Source organism: Macrobrachium nipponense, chromosome 31 (genome assembly GCF_015104395.2).
Source record: "Macrobrachium nipponense isolate FS-2020 chromosome 31, ASM1510439v2, whole genome shotgun sequence".
Classification (NCBI taxonomy): domain Eukaryota; kingdom Metazoa; phylum Arthropoda; class Malacostraca; order Decapoda; family Palaemonidae; genus Macrobrachium; species Macrobrachium nipponense.
In genome coordinates, this window is record NC_061093.1 from 6,136,866 (window position 1) to 6,155,924 (window position 19,059).

Consider the following 19,059-nt stretch of genomic DNA (forward strand, 5'->3'; position numbering starts at 1 on the left):
CTTACATGGCAGAGCCTTACCTGTATCATATCAATGGGGACTAGCCCTCTTACATGACGAGCTTTAGGTTTCTCTTTACTGGAAGGAGCCTTGCGTCTGATGGTCCTCAATCTGACTGAGCCTAGCCTTGAAGGAGCCTGCACTGGAAGGCGCCTGGCTGGCTTCTAGACCCTGGCTGGCTCCTAGAGCCTGGCTGGCTCCTAGAGCCTGGCTGGCTCCTAGAGCCTGGCTGGCTTCTAGAGCTGGTTGGCTCCTAGAGCCTGGCTGGGCTCCTAGAGCCATGGCTGCTCCTAGAGCCTGGCTGGCTCCTAGAGCCTGGCTGGCTCCTAGACCTGCTGGCGGCGCCTCGCGCCTGGCTTGGCTCCTCCCCACACTTTGCTGGAGCTTCGAACTTGGAAGAGTCTCTAGGCTGTCTGGCGATTTGTTTCCACCCATCGGACACGTCTTATATCTGTCCGATTTGTTCGCCTCTGGCGCATTTGCGCCAGGTTGGAGGCCCGCTCCTTCTCAGTATCCGACCATGACAGAGTTCCTTGGAACTGTCCGCCTCTGGCGTTTTTCGCCTGTATTGGCATTTGGCGCTTGGCTGGCGCTACATTGTCCGAGAGTCCTGAAAAACAACCACATAGTTTATCAGGAGACGGAGAAGGGTGGAAGAAATTCTTCCCTTTGAGCTTTTGGCCCCGGCTGGCAAGGGAGGTGATTTTAGTCAGCTATACACCCAGTAGACGACAGGATATCTAACAATACGAGAGAGAAGAGTCTTCCTCCGAGGAGGATCCTTCGTGAACACTTTCTTTTGCTAACGAGATCTCTTCTTACATGTTGATGAGGTTCCTCGTTGCAGAAAAAAAAGAATCTTCCATATCCTTGTTGCCCGAAGGAAGGAAGGAGTCTGGAAGTCGAAGAAGACTCTGAGCTGAAATTGGGCGGAACCCTGATTTCTAGCTCTTTATTGTATCCTTCTTGAATACCTTCTGGGAAGGAACATTTTGAAGCCCTCATCGCACCCCGAAGACTCTGTAGGCAACGTTTAAACCATCTCTTCTTCTGTAGATGAAAATGTAAGTACCCTGCCTGGGCAACTAACTTCTATCTGAAAGCGTTGCGTCAGGAATAGAGGATTTATTTCTTTTGCCAGACTACTATGCTGGTCAAGAACCCATTGCCGAGTCTCCATTGAATCTGATGCGAGATTCCAATGCACAAAAAATCACTTGTCTTCTTGGTCGTTTAGGGCTAAGAGAAACAAAGAAAATTCCTTCATAAACTTCCTCAAAGAAGTTTGATGAGGAGCAGTTCCATTTTGTCGGAACACGGAATCTGTGGCCACAAAAAAAAAAAATCCCATTCGAAGTACACTGATATCCTACTCTTGTCGTATTGCGGTATCGTATAAGATCCCGAAGATCTTAATCCTCTGTTTATCTCTAATTCCCCTTTGTAGAGCAGAGTATGGCCTTTTACTGCGTTCTTTGATAGCAGATATATACATAGGTGATCTTCCCTCTGAAAGTGAAGAAAAAAACCTCGCTATGTGGTTCACAGAGGTATCGGAAGAGGACAGTTTCCTCATTCCATCTAGCACGATCTGCAGCAATTCTATGTCTTAGCCATGACTATTGTCATTTACCTTGAAAAAACCTCTCATTCATGTCCACTTCTGGTCAGTCTGCACGCGGACAGACTCGAGTGGAGAGGTTTTATAGGTCTATATAATAGATTCTGATAGAATATCCAGATACTCTTGGAAAAGCCTTACGAAACATGCTGTGAGAAGAACGTGACTTCTGTGAATCCAACCTCTCTAAGGCAAAATGAGGCATACATCCTCTCTTCCTTTGACGCCCAATTATCTTAATATCTGTTAAGGAAGATAACTAGGGCTAGAAAAAGGCTAAAGTTTATTCCCCTTCTTTAAATTTAAAGATGTCTCATATTGCTACCTCTCTTGGTTCGAGGAAAAAGAAGCAGTCTAAAGGAAGCCTGTTTCGTCTTCTACCTTACAAAGAGATCTATGAAGAAGACTTTCCGCAGGTTCTCACAACTCTTTTCAATAAATGTTAGACATACGTTAACAGTTATTATCTTCGATCGAGAAGGTTCTCACGGACATGCAAAATCTTGCATCGAACCTCTTAAGGATCGTTACGTTCCGTGTCTGTTCCCAATAGGTTCTCTTTTCTTGCAACGAACAGGGGCGCAAAAAAGAGATTCTCGATGCTCTTTGCGATATGAGAGAGTCGTGGAATTGGCCTAGTGATTAAAATAAATAATTTCATCATTCCTTGTAAGGCGACCTCCCCTTTTTGATTAAATGGGTAACGAAATCAGGAACGAATCTTGCCGTTACCGAGCCTGCTGTCCGAGAGGCTACTGGACTCTTAGGTTAATAACTCGCTAAAAACGAGAAAAATATCTTGGATGGTGCTTCTGGCGCGGCAGGCGCTTCTGGCGCAATTTGCGCCAGCTGGCGCGTTCCTTCTAGTTCTTTTTAGGTTATGTGCCATAACATCTATGCCTTTTATGGTACCCGACATCCTTCACCATGGTTAATTCCGTTCTTAGTGGGAAAAAACTTTTATATAAGTAGTATAGTCCATTCAGGGAAACAACTTCTGCCACTAAGAGAATGTTTCCCATCCGACTCCACCCAACGTTCTCTTGAGCAATATCCGATTTAAAAAGGTTGTGTGCGTTTCTCGAAAGGATGAGAGAATTATATATATCGCGCGCTGCCGTATTAGAATCCTTTATAATACTGTCACATTGTGGTAAACAGCATTAATCTAGGAAACCTTTGTAAGGATACTAGGAATTCTGTAGTTAACCTCGGTATGTGCATAAGACTTGACCATACCGTAGTCTTAAAGTGAATTCTCTACTACATTCATCTTCTCACTAAGCATGTACTCTAATAAGCCATGCTTTCGTAAGCATGAGAGCATTATACAATATAGAGTTCCGCTGTGTTAGAATCCTTTAAAAATGTTACCTACGGTAAACAGCATTGAAATGTTGTAATATCTTTCTTATTGAAAGCTTCTTAGCAAAAGGCAGACAATATTTTATTTATGTTTGCTTAACTATCCCCTCAATCCAAGGCTAAAACCACGATTGTAGGGGAGAGACACGGTTATTCATTCCATCCCGCAGGAGAGAGACATGTTACCGACCACTCATGACCGACACCTACGTGATACTGCGTTGGTGTCTAAGCGATAGCAGTCTCGTTAGCCGACTGGCCTTACTCTTCCAGAGTTGCCAGCTACTCCATTTAATAAAGGAATCTTATAAAATTATTATCGAACTTCAGGAAGTTCTTATAATGCATATCTAAGCGAAACAAGACTTCGATAAATCTAGAAGCTAAGTAGGTGTTGTCTTAACAATCCCTTTAAGCGTAGTCCTTCCTAGGAAATTCCTGGAAGGATACTGGTATTGAGTTGCTCAGCAAAGAAGTAACTACGGTATGTGCTTATGATTTGCCGTATCGTATTCTCATACAGCAGATACTCTACTACCTTCTTTCCTGCCGAGGCAGATAGAGAAAGGATATTCTGGCGCCTGGATCCTTGCACCTAGCGCCTGGAATGTTCCGCGCGCCTGGAATGTTCCGCACGCTAGAAAGGAGACTCGCTCCTGGAACGTTCCGCTTGCGTGGAAGGTCCTGTGCGCCCTGACAGTTCCAAGCGCCTACTAGACCCCTTTTAGAAAGAGCCTCTTGCCCGGAAACGTTCAATGGAAGGATCGTTCTGATTGCCACTCTACTGTAAGGCTCCTTGCTCTAAGCCGTCTGTTTTTCTGGCGCAATTGCGCCAGGCTGGCGCTTGTCGTCTCTTTGAAGGCGCCTTGCACCAAGAAAAATTTTCTAGAACGCGGCTCGCGTTTGGTTGTAGGAACGCGGCTCGCGCTAGTCTGTTAGCTGGAACGCGCCTCGCTGCTGGCTACAGGACGTAGCTCACGCTAGCTTGCTGGAACGTGGCTTCCTGGCAGCGGCTGGCTCTTGCTCAGTGTTCTCTTAGTTTTCAGAGAACGCGCTAGATCATCGCTCCAAACTACATTCTTCGTCTTTTCGGATGTAAGATGAAGAGACGCACTTTTTTAAGGATGCCTTATCAATGGCTATCCTTGGCAGTCTGGGACGTTCTACAGAACCTGCCAAGGGGACGCCTGACCGGTGGTGGGTTCTCCCTAACCTTCCTGCGGCTGTCGACTTTCCTCCTCCACTGGGGGTCTGGGAGTTTGGAAGAGGTCTAGGCCTGAAGCGCTACGGAGCCGATCAGACGCACCCTCCACTGCACTGGGAACACTATATTCACTTCTTACCTTTTTAGAGCTCGCCTTTTGTGCTCCAGCCATTTATCTTCAAATGTGCACATATGAATTTGTAGATTCTGTGGAGTAAGAAGGTGATGAGGATGCAACAACTACTAGAATTGTCAATACTCTAACTGCTCGTTAGTACGAGAGCTCTTAAAGCTTCTAAAGGAAGCGTATCTAGTTATATGCTTTCTGACTTCCTAAAGTAGGAAGTTAGATCTTATATTTCCTTCATCAAGTTCTAACATTATACAAGTATTAGTGAAAAAAAAAAAAATCAATATTCCCTTATTGCAAAATATAAGTGTCTACCGAAAAATTCGGTAGTTTCACGTAATATATTCTTCGAAATTTCGAAGCCAAATTCATTAAAAAGTTAATAAAAGCGTATGCCAAACCAAGACCCAGTACTTCCCTGCAAAAGACAGCCCAGAAGGTCGATGGCGATGAAAAAAACGAAAATCAAGTCAGGAGGTAGCAACAACGTATGTTGACACTACCGCAACAGAGAAAATCTGGTTCTAGAACGGTAATCGTTCCTATTCCTGCCACCCAGCGGCAGGGGCGGTAGATCACCTGACCTACCTGCAGCGTGTGCCGCGAAATTCTTCGAATTTCTGTCGGGGACGACGGAGTCTATAGCTAAGTATATATCTGCTGGGTAAGTTCCATGTACAAAAGCGTCGTAACCTCGGAACGTCGTAAGCCGGAACGTCGTAACCCGGGGAGGGACCGCCTGTATACATATATGTGTTATGATTAGATCCGAATATACGGATATTCATTAGTGGCATGCGTTAGTGTTAGTAGGCCTATTGGCCTTCTATTCCCGATCAGTTGGATCCTTCCTACAGCTGGTTCTACACCCGGCTGCGAGGGTTACCAGTTGATCGCTGTGAGCCCACCCCGCTAGCCGACCTCCCTCCCCCACGCACCCACCTTGGTGGGGTATAGGACTCGCTCACGCTATGCCACGTAGCCGATCCGAGTTCCTCGCCTAATAGGGGTTGGGGCAGGGAGTGCGATCAGGGGGTAGGCTCACCGCACCATGCTCTGTATGAGGTGGTGGGAGGGTGCCCTGCTCGGCGAGCCTTGGCTGTTCACCTGGCTCGTCTGGGCGGTGCGCTCGTCTGGCCCACGTTGTCATGTCCCTTTCCACGGTCCCTTTTTCTTTCACCAGTCCTGTCCCCCCCGCTCCGGCGGATCCGGGACCCTGGCTCAAGGTATTGGCTTATTGCAAATAGCTCTGTTCCTTACTGACCAGATATGGGCCTAGGTTTTACCGACCCCCTGTTCTGTTCCCATTGAAGCCGGACCTGGTATCGGGATAGCTAGGAGTAATTAGACACAGGATAGGTAACGATCCACTGCTGTTGGATCAGTTAAGGTTATGGCATGCACACACATATATATGTACACATATGGTTATGATATGTTAGACACATACTATTAGTTTTATCTAATAAGATATCCTTTTATCTTAATTAAATACTTCAGGTTGTTTACTACGGCGGACTTACTACTCCGCCGGGTATTTCAACCGAAGTACCTTGTTAACACTAGCCCCTCGGCCTTGTTCAGTTGTCTTGAATTGTCTTTTTTCCATCCCTCACCCTAGAGGAATGGAAAATGGGCTTGAGACGCAATCTTATTTCACTAGATTTTTACGTCTCAGGCACCAACGGAGTCAGGACAGGTTTTCACTTAACCTGCCCCGTTCCACCAGCCCTATACTTGATGCATGACAAGAACAAGAGCTGGACCCCGGAACTGGTGAGAACAGGACGCATGATACCCTAGTGGTAAAAATATTCTGTCACCGGAGTCCACCTCCGATGACTGTAGGATAATGCATGCCCAACCGGACACACCTCCGGTGGGTCTAAATAGTGATACTCATGTATCATTTGACTTACAGATCCTGCGTTGGTTTGGAGACGGGATGCACTTGCCCGTCCTCCAAGAGCCCTGCGGGCACTAGTGTGCACGACCCACGCTGGTTGTGCAGTCCAGGTGGGAGATCTGGTGGTATGGCACCACAAGGGATGTGAGGTCTGCTACGGCCTTGTGAACGAGCTCACCTCCAAGTCGGTATGTACCACTCTTGATAATGATACAATGAGTGTCAGATGGATTATATCATGTTGATTCATACTAGGTTAAGGATAGTATCTAGTTTAAGAATTGACATAACGTTCTCGTTACAAGAGTATCCCAAGCCGTAAGGGACGCAGCGCTGGCTACCCTGAAGACCTGGGTCGGCGGATTTGGCCGCAATGCCAAGAAGGCTCAGCCCTACATGCTCTCAGAGGAGATGGCTGGACTCATCTACCCCGGAGCCAAGAAGTCATTGGCGGTAGAGGCAGCGTTAGCGGCTCCCATTATCGCCAGGATCCGGGCGGAGACCACAGCGCGCAGGAGGAGGGTTTCGGCGAGGAGTTGGTCGAAGATGTGGCAGCCTTAGACCTGGACCGGGAGCCCATGGTTGTGGACACAACCAGGGCGAAAGTAAGAATGTTGACGAGGCAGGTATTTAAGGGCTCAAGGCTTGCTCTTGAGCCCATCCCCCTCCCCAAAAAAGTTTACCCCCCCCACCCCCCCCCCCTTTCCTCCTTCTCTTCTTCACACCCATTCATTCCAGTGGGATTTGCCGGGAAGCTTCAATCGGTTAAACCAAAGTCATCCTCGGTGATCCCTAAAGTAAAAAACCCAGTTGACTTTAAGGCTATGAAGAAGCCTTGCCTAAGCCAAGGTCGGAACCAGCCCGCGTCACTAAGCCATCAGCTCCTAAACCCGAGGCGGACACAGCAAAAGCGACTCCCCCTCAGCAGAGGTCGAGAGCAAAGGTTCTGAAAGCTAGGACCCGGTATCTAGCTTTGACCAAGAGGCATTGTCTGCGAATATGATGCAGCAGATGGGGAACATGGTAGGGAACTTGGTCCAGACCAAGTTCCCAGAGGAATGTTTCTCCCTAGCAGCTTGGGTACATCCACGGCTTGAAGCCCTCAGGCCGAGTCCATCCAATCCTTATCGGAGAGGATGATTGCTCAGGATCAGTCCGGATAGGGGATCATTCATCCCCTGCCAATGCCGGACTCCTCAAAGCTGCCTCCCTTCAAGAATAACAACCCTTGGAGGTCAAGCAGCATACGCACCATTCTCGGACAGTATGCTCACTGTCGAGGGGTCGAACTCTAAGACTGGAAGACTTCGAGCTCTATCCTCCTGGGGCTCCATTCCCTTCATTTTGCTACGTCCGTCTAACAGAAGACGCGATGATAAGGGAAGGGAAGTATAAAATCCCAAGGAAACAGTCATCTTCCTCAGGGAGCAAGCTCAACAAGCTTGGCTCCGGAACTTGACAGAGTGGCAGTGGCGTCAACACCAGGTTGACCATCTTCGCGGTAAACAAGGAAACACCTACCCCATGTCTATCCAAAGTGGCTGAGCTAACCATGCAGGCAGCCATGGAAGACAAACCAATGCCACAGCTCCGGGAAACAGATTTGCCTTCCATTCTGCTCCCCGGAAGCACAGACTGTTGGGTAGACGTCCCTGCCACCTTTTCTGCCTGTAAGCGGTGGCGCTGGACTGTGGTAACACACTGTTCAGCGAGCGGCTTCCTAGGCTTCCGGACAGCCTAATCAAGGCTGAATATGGCGCCAGATTAAGGCTGAGTAGGTCCCTCAACTCCGCCACCATGTTGGAAATGACGTCACTCATATACGAAGATGAGGCGTTATTTAAAGTACTACAAAGTCACTACTTCACACTGTACAATGTGACTTGTATGACTTTGTGGTAGCGAGGCGGAATTGTAGGAAGACGTTCTGGCAGAAGCATCCATTCGCCATGAACCAAATAAACTGATTAGATCCTCCATCTGGGAGCAAACCTCTTCCCCGACTCCGCCGTTAACGAAGTCTTGGCGGAGGCAGTGAGGTGGGCCAGAGTCTTAAGATTCGCTGGGGACTCATTCCTAAAAGGAAATCCGAGTCCGCCGGAACGAATCCTAAAGGTAAGAAGAAGTTGAGGAAGTTTCAACCCTTCCAATCCTCTCAACCACAGATAATGGTCAGGCGGTTTCCGGTGGCTCAAGTGAGTCAACCATCAATATCAAAAGCACAACCGCAACAGCAGTTTGTGCTTCTGACTCAACCGTTGCAACAACCCCAGTCTTCAACCTCCTTCTCCGTCTCTCCGGCTTACAATGCTACCTTTGAAACTCAAGCGTTTCAAGGGTATAACAGGTTTGCCAGAGGTAGCTGTGCCAGAGGAGCCTTCCAACACAGAGGTGGCGGAAGAGCCTCCAACCGAGGCAAAGGCTTCCGGGGAGCCCATAGTGGCCGACCATCCGCCAACGGTGAGACTCCTCAGGTAGGAGGGAGGCTGTACCTCTCTGACATCGGTGGGGGTTCAGCACCTGGGCCCAAAGTATTGTGACCAAAGGTCTGGGATGGAGTTGGATACAAGGTCCTCCTCCATCAAACACCTTTACCAAAGAACCAACAGCGGAACTGATAGAGTATACCTGAGAATTACTCCAAAAAAGAGTATGTCACAAGCCAAAAAATGATATTGTTATGATATAATAAAGTTTCATACATACTTACCTGGCAGATATATACTTAGCTATAGACTCCGTCGTCCCCGACAGAATTCGAATTTCGCAGCACACACTACAGGTAGGTCAGGTGATCTACCGGCCTGCCGGCTGGGTGGCAGGAATAGGAACTATTACCTTCTAAGGACAGATTTTCTCTTCCACCTGTCTCCTGCGGGGGAGGCTGGATGGGCCATAATCGTATATATCTGCCAGGTAAGTATGTATGAAAATGATATTGTTAGTATACAATAAAGTTTTGTACATACTTACCTGGCAGATATATACTTAGCTTTAGGTCTCTGACGTCACGACAGAAAAAAAAAAAAAAAAAAAATTCAAAACTCGCGGCACACGCTACAGGTAGGTCAGGTGATCTACCTTACCCGCCGCTGGGAGGCGGGTGTAAGAACCAGTCCCCCTTTCCTGTCAGGTTATTTTCTTCCACCTGTCTCCTGAGGGGAGGCTGGGCGGGCCATCAATCGTATATATCTGCCAGGTAAGTATGTACAAAACTTTATTGTATACTAACAATATCATTTTTGTACATGAACTTCCTGCCAGATATACTTAGCTGATTGACACCCTTGGTGGAGGGAAAGAGACACATACTTACTTAAGAAAGTGGGGACAACACATGTTAAAGGAATACATAATATAAACCTCTGGTTCTTACCTGATTTAGGCAGAAGACTTGATAGTTACTGTCTATTAGTCTGCGTTGCCTAAAGAGTCTCAGCGAGGGGGCGTGACCTATGGCTGAAGAACTCTTTGGGTCTACCAATGGGAACTGAGTCCACTTACTTGGTAGAATCCAAGCAGGATCTGGTCATGGGGATCAAACCGGATCACTTACATGCAGAGCCTACACTACAATTGCAGGAGCCTTAAGCACAACGTCACCTAACTTACTAACATTAGTATACGAAAGAAGGAGCTGCCTCCTGCAACCTCCTTCGTACAACCACAAACTCAAACTTAAAAACTAACAGGGAAAAAGGATTAAAAAGGATGTGTTTTCAGCTCCCTGCCCCAGCACTGATCCGCCCGATACGTAAGGGCCGTAGCCCCAAAACACTTATCATACGTAATCGATACGGTCCCCTTAGGTTAGTGATTAGAGAAAGACTGATTCACCCATCCTCCAAAAGTGCCTTCATAAGGTTTTGTAATGACAAATTCTTCTTGAAAGCCAAAGACGTCGCGATGCCCGTACTTCGTGCGCCTTGACTTTCAGAAGGTTAAACTGTTGCTGATTGCAAGAAGAGTGTGCTTCTCTAATAAATATTCCTGATAAAGAATGAGAGTGCATTTTTAGATAAAGGGCCTACTGGGGTCCCTTACAGAGCACCAGAGATTGCTCTCATTAGCGGCAAGTCTTTCTTCCTCTGAAGATAATATTTCAGGCTTCTCACCGGGCAAAGAGATCTCTCCTCTTCTGTCCCGACTAAGGAGGATAAGCTTTTGATTTCGAAGCTCCTGGGCCACGGCGAAGAAGGGTTTTCATTCTTGGCTAGGAAGCCGGAAGAAAGAGCAACCGCGGAGCCTCCTTGGAAACCTACCTCACCTTCTAGAGCCTGCACTTTCGCTGACCCTCTTTGCTGACACTAACGCACAGAGGAAAAGAGATCTTCATCGAAAGGTCTCTGAACGAAGCAGCATGGGGAGGTTCGAACCTTGAGGACCTCAGAAGAGCAGCACGACATCAAGATTCCAGCTAGGCGGACTAAGGAGGAGGTTCTTTTAACCGTTTCAAACCGATCTGATTAAATCATGGAGGTCCTTGTCCTCAGATATGTTTAATCCTCTATGACGAAAAACTGAGGAAAGCATGCTCCTGTACCCTTGATGGTGGAGACAACCACCCGCATTTTTCCCTCAGGAAGATAAGGAAATCTGCAATCTGCGTCACAGAGGTAACTGGAGGAGGAAACTTTATGAGTCCTGCACCAGCGTCGAAAAACATCCCACTTCGACTGGTAGACTCTAGATGTGGAAGGTCTACGTGCATTGGCAATAGCCCGTTGCAGACTTTGCCGAAAAGCCCTTAGCTCTGACGAGACTCTTGATAGTCTGAATCCAGTCAGACTGAGAGCGGGGAGGTTTTTGTGAAACCTGTCGAAGTGGGGCTGTTTGAGCAGATCGACTCTTAGAGGTAGGGATCTTGTACATCCACCAGCCATTCCAGTACCTCTGTGAACCAGTCGTGGCGGGCCAGAACGGAGCTATCAACGTCATCCTTGTTCCCTCTGACGCTGCGAATTTCCTTAACGTTTCCCCTATAATCTTGAAAGGCGGGAACGCGTACAGATCCAGATTCCTCCAATCCATGAGGAATGCATCTATTGCCACTGCTCTTGGGTCTGCAATAGGGGAGCAGTATAGATCTATCCCGCGCATTCCTGGAGGTCGCAAATAGATCCAGATGGGGCCTGCCCCACGTCCTCCACAGCTCCTGGCATACGTCCGCGTGCAGAGTCCCACTCTGAGGGAAGGACTTGATTCCTTCTGCTTAGCAGATCCGCTCTGACATTCCTTTCTCCCTGTACGAACCTGGTGAGAAGCCTTATGTTCCTTTCCTCTGACCACACGAGGAGCGATCTCGCTGTCTCGTACAGGGAGAAAGAGTGAGTCCCCCCCTGTTTTCGAATGTCAAGCCAGGCTGTAGTGTTGTCGGAGTTGATCTGAACATATTTCCCTTTTACGAGGGGTTCGAAGGTTTTGAGAGCTAACCAAATCGCTGTTAGCTCCTTCTTGTTGATGTGCCAGGACACCTGATCCCCCATCCAGGTGCCTGACACTTCTCTCGACCCGAGAGTAGCTCCCCAACCTTTGTCCGAAGCGTCTGCATACAATACTAGGTTGGGGTTTCGAACTTGCAAGGAAAGGCTTCCTTGAACAATAGAGGGTCTAGCCACCAACGTAGATCCTCCTTTATCTCTTGCGAAATCTTGAACGCAAAAGTCCAGACCTTGATATTTCCGATCCCAGTTCCTCGTCAGGAAGAACTGTAGGGGTCTGAGGTGCAACCTTCCTAGAGAAACGAATTGCTCCAGAGAGAGATGTCCCCAACAGACTCATCCACTCCCTCGCTGTGCATACATCTTTCTCTAGAAAGATTGCTACCTTCTCCAAACCTCGGGTTATCCTCTCTGGGGACGGATATGCCCGGAAAAAAACCAGAGAAGCCATCAGAATCCCCAGATAGATACGCTCTCTGACTGGGGATTAGCTGTGACTTCTCGAAATTCACGTAGCAAACCCAAGAGAAGCTGCTAGATCCAACGTCACTCGTAAGTCCTCCAGACATTTCTCCTTGGATTTGGCCCTGATAAGCCAATCGTCCAAGTAGAGGGAAATCCTCACTCCCTCGAGATGAAGCCACTGGGCAACGTTCTTCATCAGTCCTGTGAATACTTGGGGGGGGTTGGGGGGGGGCCGTGGAAAGGCCGAAGCATAGGGCCCTGAACTGAAAAACGTTCCCTTCCCCACATGAATCTGAGATATTTGCGGAGAAGAAGGATGGATCGGCACATGTAATGTAAGCGTCCTGAATGTCCAGTGACACGATCCAGTCCCCGGGACGAAGAGCTGCTAAGACTGATGACGTCGTCTCCATAGCGAACTTCCTCTTCTTCACAAAGACATTCAGGGCGCTTACGTCCAGAACCGGTCTCCATCCTCCTGAGTTCTTGGGAACTAGGAACAAACGGTTGTAGAACCCCGCTGAAAGTGGGTCCTGAACCATCTCTATTGCCTCTTTCTCTAACATCAGCTCTACGCTAGAGCGAGGGCTTGATTCATCATAGGGGTCTTTGTATTTGGCCACCAGTGCCCTTGGAGTGGTGGTCAAGGGTGGTCTCGAAATAAAGGGAATGAGGTATCCCCTCTTGATGATCGCGAGGGACAGTTGTCCTCGCCCCCTTTCGTGCCCAGACATCTGTAAAGTTCAGAAGTCTGGCACCCACGTTGTCTGGAGGACACCCGAACTATTTCTTGGCCCTAATAGACCGGGAGAAGGTCCTTCCTCTTCTAGGTGGTCTCGAACCTCTGGAGGAGAAGAAGACGAGACGAAGGTCCTCCTCGAAAGGGTTCTTGCCTACTTTGAGCCTCTTTCTTCGTCTTCTGCTGAAACGAAGGTTTCGGAATTCTAGCCGATCGAGCTAGCATATCCTGCGTCGCTTTTGCTGATAACGAGCTGGAGATATCGTTAATAGTCTTCTTGGGGAAGAGTTGCGGGGAAAGTTGCGAATACAGCAAGGAAGCTCTCTGTGCGTGCGAAACCGCCTTGGTAAGAAAAGAGCAGAAAACGGCCCTCTTCTTTACCACTCCTGCACCAAAAAGAGAAGCAATTTCCCCGGAACCGTCTCTCACTGCCTTGTCCATGCAAGACAGAACTGCGTGGAGGTCTTCAGGCGAAAGAGTGTCTTGCTCTTGAGTCCTCTTGGCCAACACTCCCAGGGTCCAGTCAAGAAAGTTAAAAACTTCTAAGACTCGGAACATTCCCTTCAGAAGGTGATCCAACTCGCTCATACCCCACGTCGTCTTCGCAGAATTCAGCGCCGAACGACGTGCGGAATCGACCAACGAAGAGAAGTCCGATCTGCAGAAGAGGGAAGAGTCAGACCCAAGGGCTCTCCTGACTCGTACCAGAACCCCATCTTACCCGTCAGCTTGGACGGGGGGAAAAGAAAAGAAAAACTGTCTTGCCCTTCTCTTTCTTTTGAAAGCAACCAGTCGTCAAAGTTCTTCATAGCCTTCTTCATAGACACTGTAGGCTTCATCTTAACGACCGAAGACTTCTTAGCCGTATTGGTCGTTGAAAATAAGGACGGAAGGAGCACGGAGGAGCAACCGGGCCGGAAAGAGACTCCTTCCCCCAAAACTCTTGCAAGAGGAGGTCTGTAAGTCTCTTATACGAAGAAAAAAACCGCAAGCATCCTTGGGCAAATCTTCCTCCGAATCAGCAACAAATTCTTCCGAAGAATGACGTCTATCAAGCTCTACTGCCCGGAGGAGAGCTAATCCTTGGAGAGCGCCTGTTCGGAGAGCGCCTACTAGGAAGAAAAACCACCGGGAGAGCGCTTACACGGGTGACCCAGCGCCTACCAGGAGAGCGCCTACCAGGAGAGCGCCTACTTAGAGAGCCGCCTCCTCCCAGGAGAGAGCCTACTAGGAGAGCGCCTAGTTGGAGAGCGCCTACTTTGAGAGCGCCTACTTGGTGAGCGCCTGCTAGGAGAGCGCCTACTTGGGGAGGCGCCCTACAAGTGGAGGCTCGTCTGTCGGAAACCGATTCTAACTCCACAGAAGAGCGTCTGGAAACGGGAGAGCGCCTATCAGGCTCTCTGCGCCTGCTAGGCTCTTGGCGCCTGCCATCCTCAATACGCCTGCCAGGCTCTTGACCGCCTGCCACGGGGGAAGAAAACATCCACAGATGAATCCCTGTCAGAAGCGCGGCGCTTACAAGGCTCTGAGCGCCTATCCAATCGGGAGTGCTCTAACGGAGGAGAAAAACTTCCGTTGCCGCCTACCAGGTTCTTGGCGCCTACTATGCTCTTGGCGCCTACTAGGCTCTTGCTGCCTACTAGGCTCCGAGCGTCCGTCAAAAGGAGAGTGGTCCACCAGGCGAAGAACTCTTCCTTCGCTCCTGACGAAAACTAGGCTCTTGACGTCTGTCAAGCTCTTGACGCCTAACTGAAGAGGAGCGGAAATCCTGAGGAGAGAGCCTGCCTGGCTCCTTACACCTTACATGCTCACAACTCTTGCTGGGAAGAGAGGAGAGCCTACTCGGTAGAAAGATCCCGAGCTCCAGCCTGCACTTCTGAACTCCTACTAACAGGCTCAAAAGCTCTTCTAGCCAAAGGAGATTTAGCCGAAGGAACGTTCTTAGACTTCTTCACCGGAAGTGAGGCGTCCTTCCGACGATGAGAGTCCCGGCAATAGACTCTGCTAAAGCCGCAATTTGCGCCTGCGAGGCCCCGCCAGGATACGTCGCAGGAGATCTCTTAAACTCCTCTACAGGGGACGAACGTCCGAGAGCGAACTAGGAGAAGCGTAACAGGACTTAAAATCTTGGTTCTCTTGCGTTCCCACTTCAGGCTCTTCCGCGAAAGATTCGGGGCTGGAAGGAAGGGCGCAAGGATCCTTCCAGGGCCTCTTGAGAGGGCGAGACGACTCCGATGCGCTCCATCTACGCTGAGGAGCAAGGCGACGAAGATGACGAGAAGCACTGGCGCAATAACTCCTTCTTGGTTCGTTCCAAGGCAGCCTGGGAACGAGCAACAGGAACTGCCGAGGGGACGCCTGACCGGTGGGGGTTCTCCCTAACCTTCCTGCGGCTTTCGACTTTCCTCCTCCACTGGGTCTGGGAGTCTGGAAGAGGTCTAGGCCTGGAAGCGTTAGTGAGCCGGTCAGACGCAACCCTCCACTGCACTAGGGCACTGCACTGATCACTTGCACTATCATCACTCTTACCTTGTCGAGAGCGAGCGAGGCTCTCCTTACTCCTGATCGAGGCTCTCCCAGAAGCAACTTCCGAAAACGAATCTTCGGGTTCAAGCTGGCGCAGGGGCTGAAACTGGAGAAGGAACTACTTCTACTACAGGATTCTCAGCGTCAACTTCACTCACCCTCGATCTAGAACTCTTTGAAGAAGCCTTGCGCACCCATCTTTCTCTAACTTTCTCACATAAGAAGAGAGAGCCTTCCAACCATCCTCATCCAAATTCTCACACTCTTTGCAAGGGTTAATAAAAGAGCATTCATTCCCTCTACACGACTCACATACCGAGTGAGGATCTAATGCAGCTTTAGGAAGCCTAACTTTACATTCCTTCTCTGAACAAACCCTAAATAAACTAGGTTTCTTAACTTCAGAATCATCCATGATTATAGATATGTAAGAGAATCCAAAAGAAAAATCCAAAAAAACAGTCCAAAAAGCGTATGCCAAGCCAACAACCAAAGTGTACTTCACCAAAATCCAAATCGTCGGCAACGAGAACGAATTTCAACTATCGTAAGGACTGAACAACAGGTGTTGTCCAGTCCGGCGACAGAAAATAATGTCAGGAAAGGGGGACTGGTTCTTACACCCGCCTCCCAGCGGCGGTAAGGTAGGAATCACCTGACCTACCGCTGTAGCGTGTGCCGCGAGTTTTTGAATTTTCTGTCGTGACGTCAGAGACCTAAGCTAAGTATATATCTGGCAGGGAAGTTCATGTACAAAACCTTTATTGTATCATAACAATATCATTTTCATACATTCAACTTACTGTCAGATATATACTTAGCTGATGGCACCCCTCGGTGGAGGGCAAGAGACAGCTATTTACTGATTAGACAGGTAAACAACATACGTTGTAGGTAATCAAATAAATAAACCTTGGGTTCCTATGTGTTTCGACGAAGGGTCGACTTCCTAGCTATTGCTAGTAGTCTGCTTCGTCTCAAGAGCCTCAGCGAGGATGTGACCTATGGCTAAGAGTTCTTGTAGATCTGTCAATGGGGTCTTATCCACTTACTTGACAGAATCTAGTGGGCATTTGTCAATGGGGTCTTATCCACTTACATGACAACACACCTATGCCTACTGGCATAATTAAGGAGCACAACACCGATCCCGATCACCTGATCCTAACACGAGGGTTTGTGCTTAATTTGAAAAGAGCTATCCCCAAACGCATTTCACAATAACCCAAAGAAAATAGTATACTTATGTTAAAATAAAATTTTTTAACTCACTAGTTAAGGATCAGTGTCGGCTCCCTATCCCAGCAACGTATCCGTAGACACGTAACCAAGAGAGAAGGATCTCTCATAGGTCAACTTGACCTCCTTCGTGCAAAGAGAAGACAACACAGAGTTGCATCTCCCGTAAATTACAGCTAATATGTCTCTCACGACATATTGTTATGGAAAGAACAAGAATTGTTAAAAGCTCGCACTTCAAGCGCTTTTAATTCTCAGCTGTTTGAAGGAATCATCAAGTTACTTAAGAAGTGCTTTAGAGACCACACTGTTCCCAAGAAGACCAGGGCTTTTCTTGAAATTGATCTCTTTTGGATGAAGCCTAGAGCCTGGCTTGCGCCTGGCCTAGCGCCTCGCGCCTGGCTGGCGCCTCGCGCCTGGCTGGCGCCTCGCGCTTGGCTGGCGCATGTTGCTTGCCTGGCGCCTGGCTGGCGCCTCGCGCCTGGCTGGCGCCTCGCGCCTGGCTAGCGCCTTGCGCCTGCCTGGAGCCTCGCGCCTGGCGCCTGGCTGACTTCTCCCCACTTGCTGGAGCTTCGAGCTTGTTAAGAATCTCGAGAACGGTGATGTCCACATCGGACACTTTTTCCGATTTGTTTGCCTCTAGCGCATCTGCGCCAGGGTTGGAGGCCCGCTCCTTCTCCTCATCAGACAATGACAGTGTTTATTTGGACTGTCTTCCTTTGGCGTCTTTACGCCTGTTCTGGTATTTTGGCGCCTGATTGGCGCTACATTGTCCGAAAGTCCTGAACATCCACAATCGTTTTATCAGGAGACTGGAGAAGGGTGGAAGAAATTCTTTCACTTTGAGCTTTTGGTCTCTCCGGCAAGGGGAGATGATTTTTAGTCAGCTACATCCAGTAGACGATAGGAAATCTAACAGTCCTAGAGACAAGTCTTCCTTCCTCCGAGGAGGATCCTTCTTGAATACTTCCGTTGCTAACGAGCTCTCTTCCTACATGTTGATGAGTTTTCTCGTTGCAGATTCTTCCCTATCCTTGCCCGAAGGAAGGGCAGAGCCTGGAAGTTTAAGGAGACTCTGAGCTGAAATTGGGAGGATCCTGATTTCTAGCTCTTTAATGTATCTCTCCTGAACCTTCTGGGAAGTAGTTTGAGCCCTCATCGCATTCCAAAGACTATGTCAGCAAACGTTTAAACCCTTTTCTTCCTCTGTAATGAAAAATGTAAATACATTGCCTGGACAACGAATCCTCTATCTGAAAGTGTTGATTCAGGAAATAAAAGGCTTTAGTTCTTTTGCCAAACATACTATGCTGGCAAGGAACCCATTGCCGAGTCTTTATAGAATTTGATTCCAGATTCCAAAGCCCAAAATTTCACTTGTCTTTTGGTCGTTTATAGGACCAAGAGAAACATTTGATGAGGAGCAGTTCCATCTTGTCAGAACACGGAATCTGAGGCCCAAAATAGGATCCCATTCTAAGTATAAGATCTCCTACTCTTTTCGTATAGAGGTATTGTATAAGATCCCGAAGATCTTAATTCTCAGCTATCTCTAATACTCTTGTGTCGAGACCGAGTATATCCTTTTACTGTGTTCATTGATAGCAGAAAATACCAAGGTGATTTTTCCCTCTGAAAGGGAAGAAAACCACTATGTGGTTCACAGAGGTATCGGAAGAGGACAGTTTCCCCCTTCCCTCTAGCACGATCTGCAGCAACTCTATGTCTTTATCATATTTGAAGGAGTTATCAAACTTCTCTTGAAAAATCCTCTCATTCATGTTTACTTCTGGTCAGTCTGCACACACAGACAGACTCAGAGTGGATAGGTTTTTCAGGTCCATTATTCATAATAGATTCCGATAAAATCTCTACTCTCTTAGAAAAGCCTTCCGACACATGCTGAGAGAGAACGTGACCTCTGTGAATCCAACCTCTCTATGGCCAAAATGAGGCATTCATCTTCTTCCTTTGATGCCCATTTATCTTAATATCTGTTAAGAATATATGTTAAGAACTAGGGGAAAAAAAACTAAAGTTTATTCCCCTATATAAATTAAAGATGGCGTATCTTGCTACCCCTCTTGTTTCGAGGAAAAGGAAGCAGTCTATAGGAAGCTCGTTCGTCTTCTACCTTGCGAAGAGATCTGTGAATACTTTCTGCAGGTTCTCACAACTCTTTCCAATAAATGTTAAACATACGTTAACAGTTATTATCGTCGATCGAGAAGGTTCTCACGGACGTGCAAAATCTTGCATCGAACCTGGTAAGGATCGTTACGTTCCGTGCCTGTTTCCAATAGGTTCTCTTTTGTTAACGCGACAGGGGCGAAAAAAGAGATTCTCGATGCTTCTTGCGATATGAGAGAGTCGTGGAATTGGCCTAAATGATTAAAATCCATCATTTTATCGTTTCCTGAAAG

The 19,059-nt window shown here is 48.1% G+C and overlaps 1 protein-coding gene across 1 annotated transcript in view; it reads left to right on the forward strand.

Moving 5' to 3' along the window:
• The window catches only part of LOC135206609 (serine/threonine-protein phosphatase 2A 55 kDa regulatory subunit B delta isoform-like), a 165,628-nt gene that overhangs the window by 28,793 nt on the left and 117,776 nt on the right, over positions 1–19,059 (forward strand).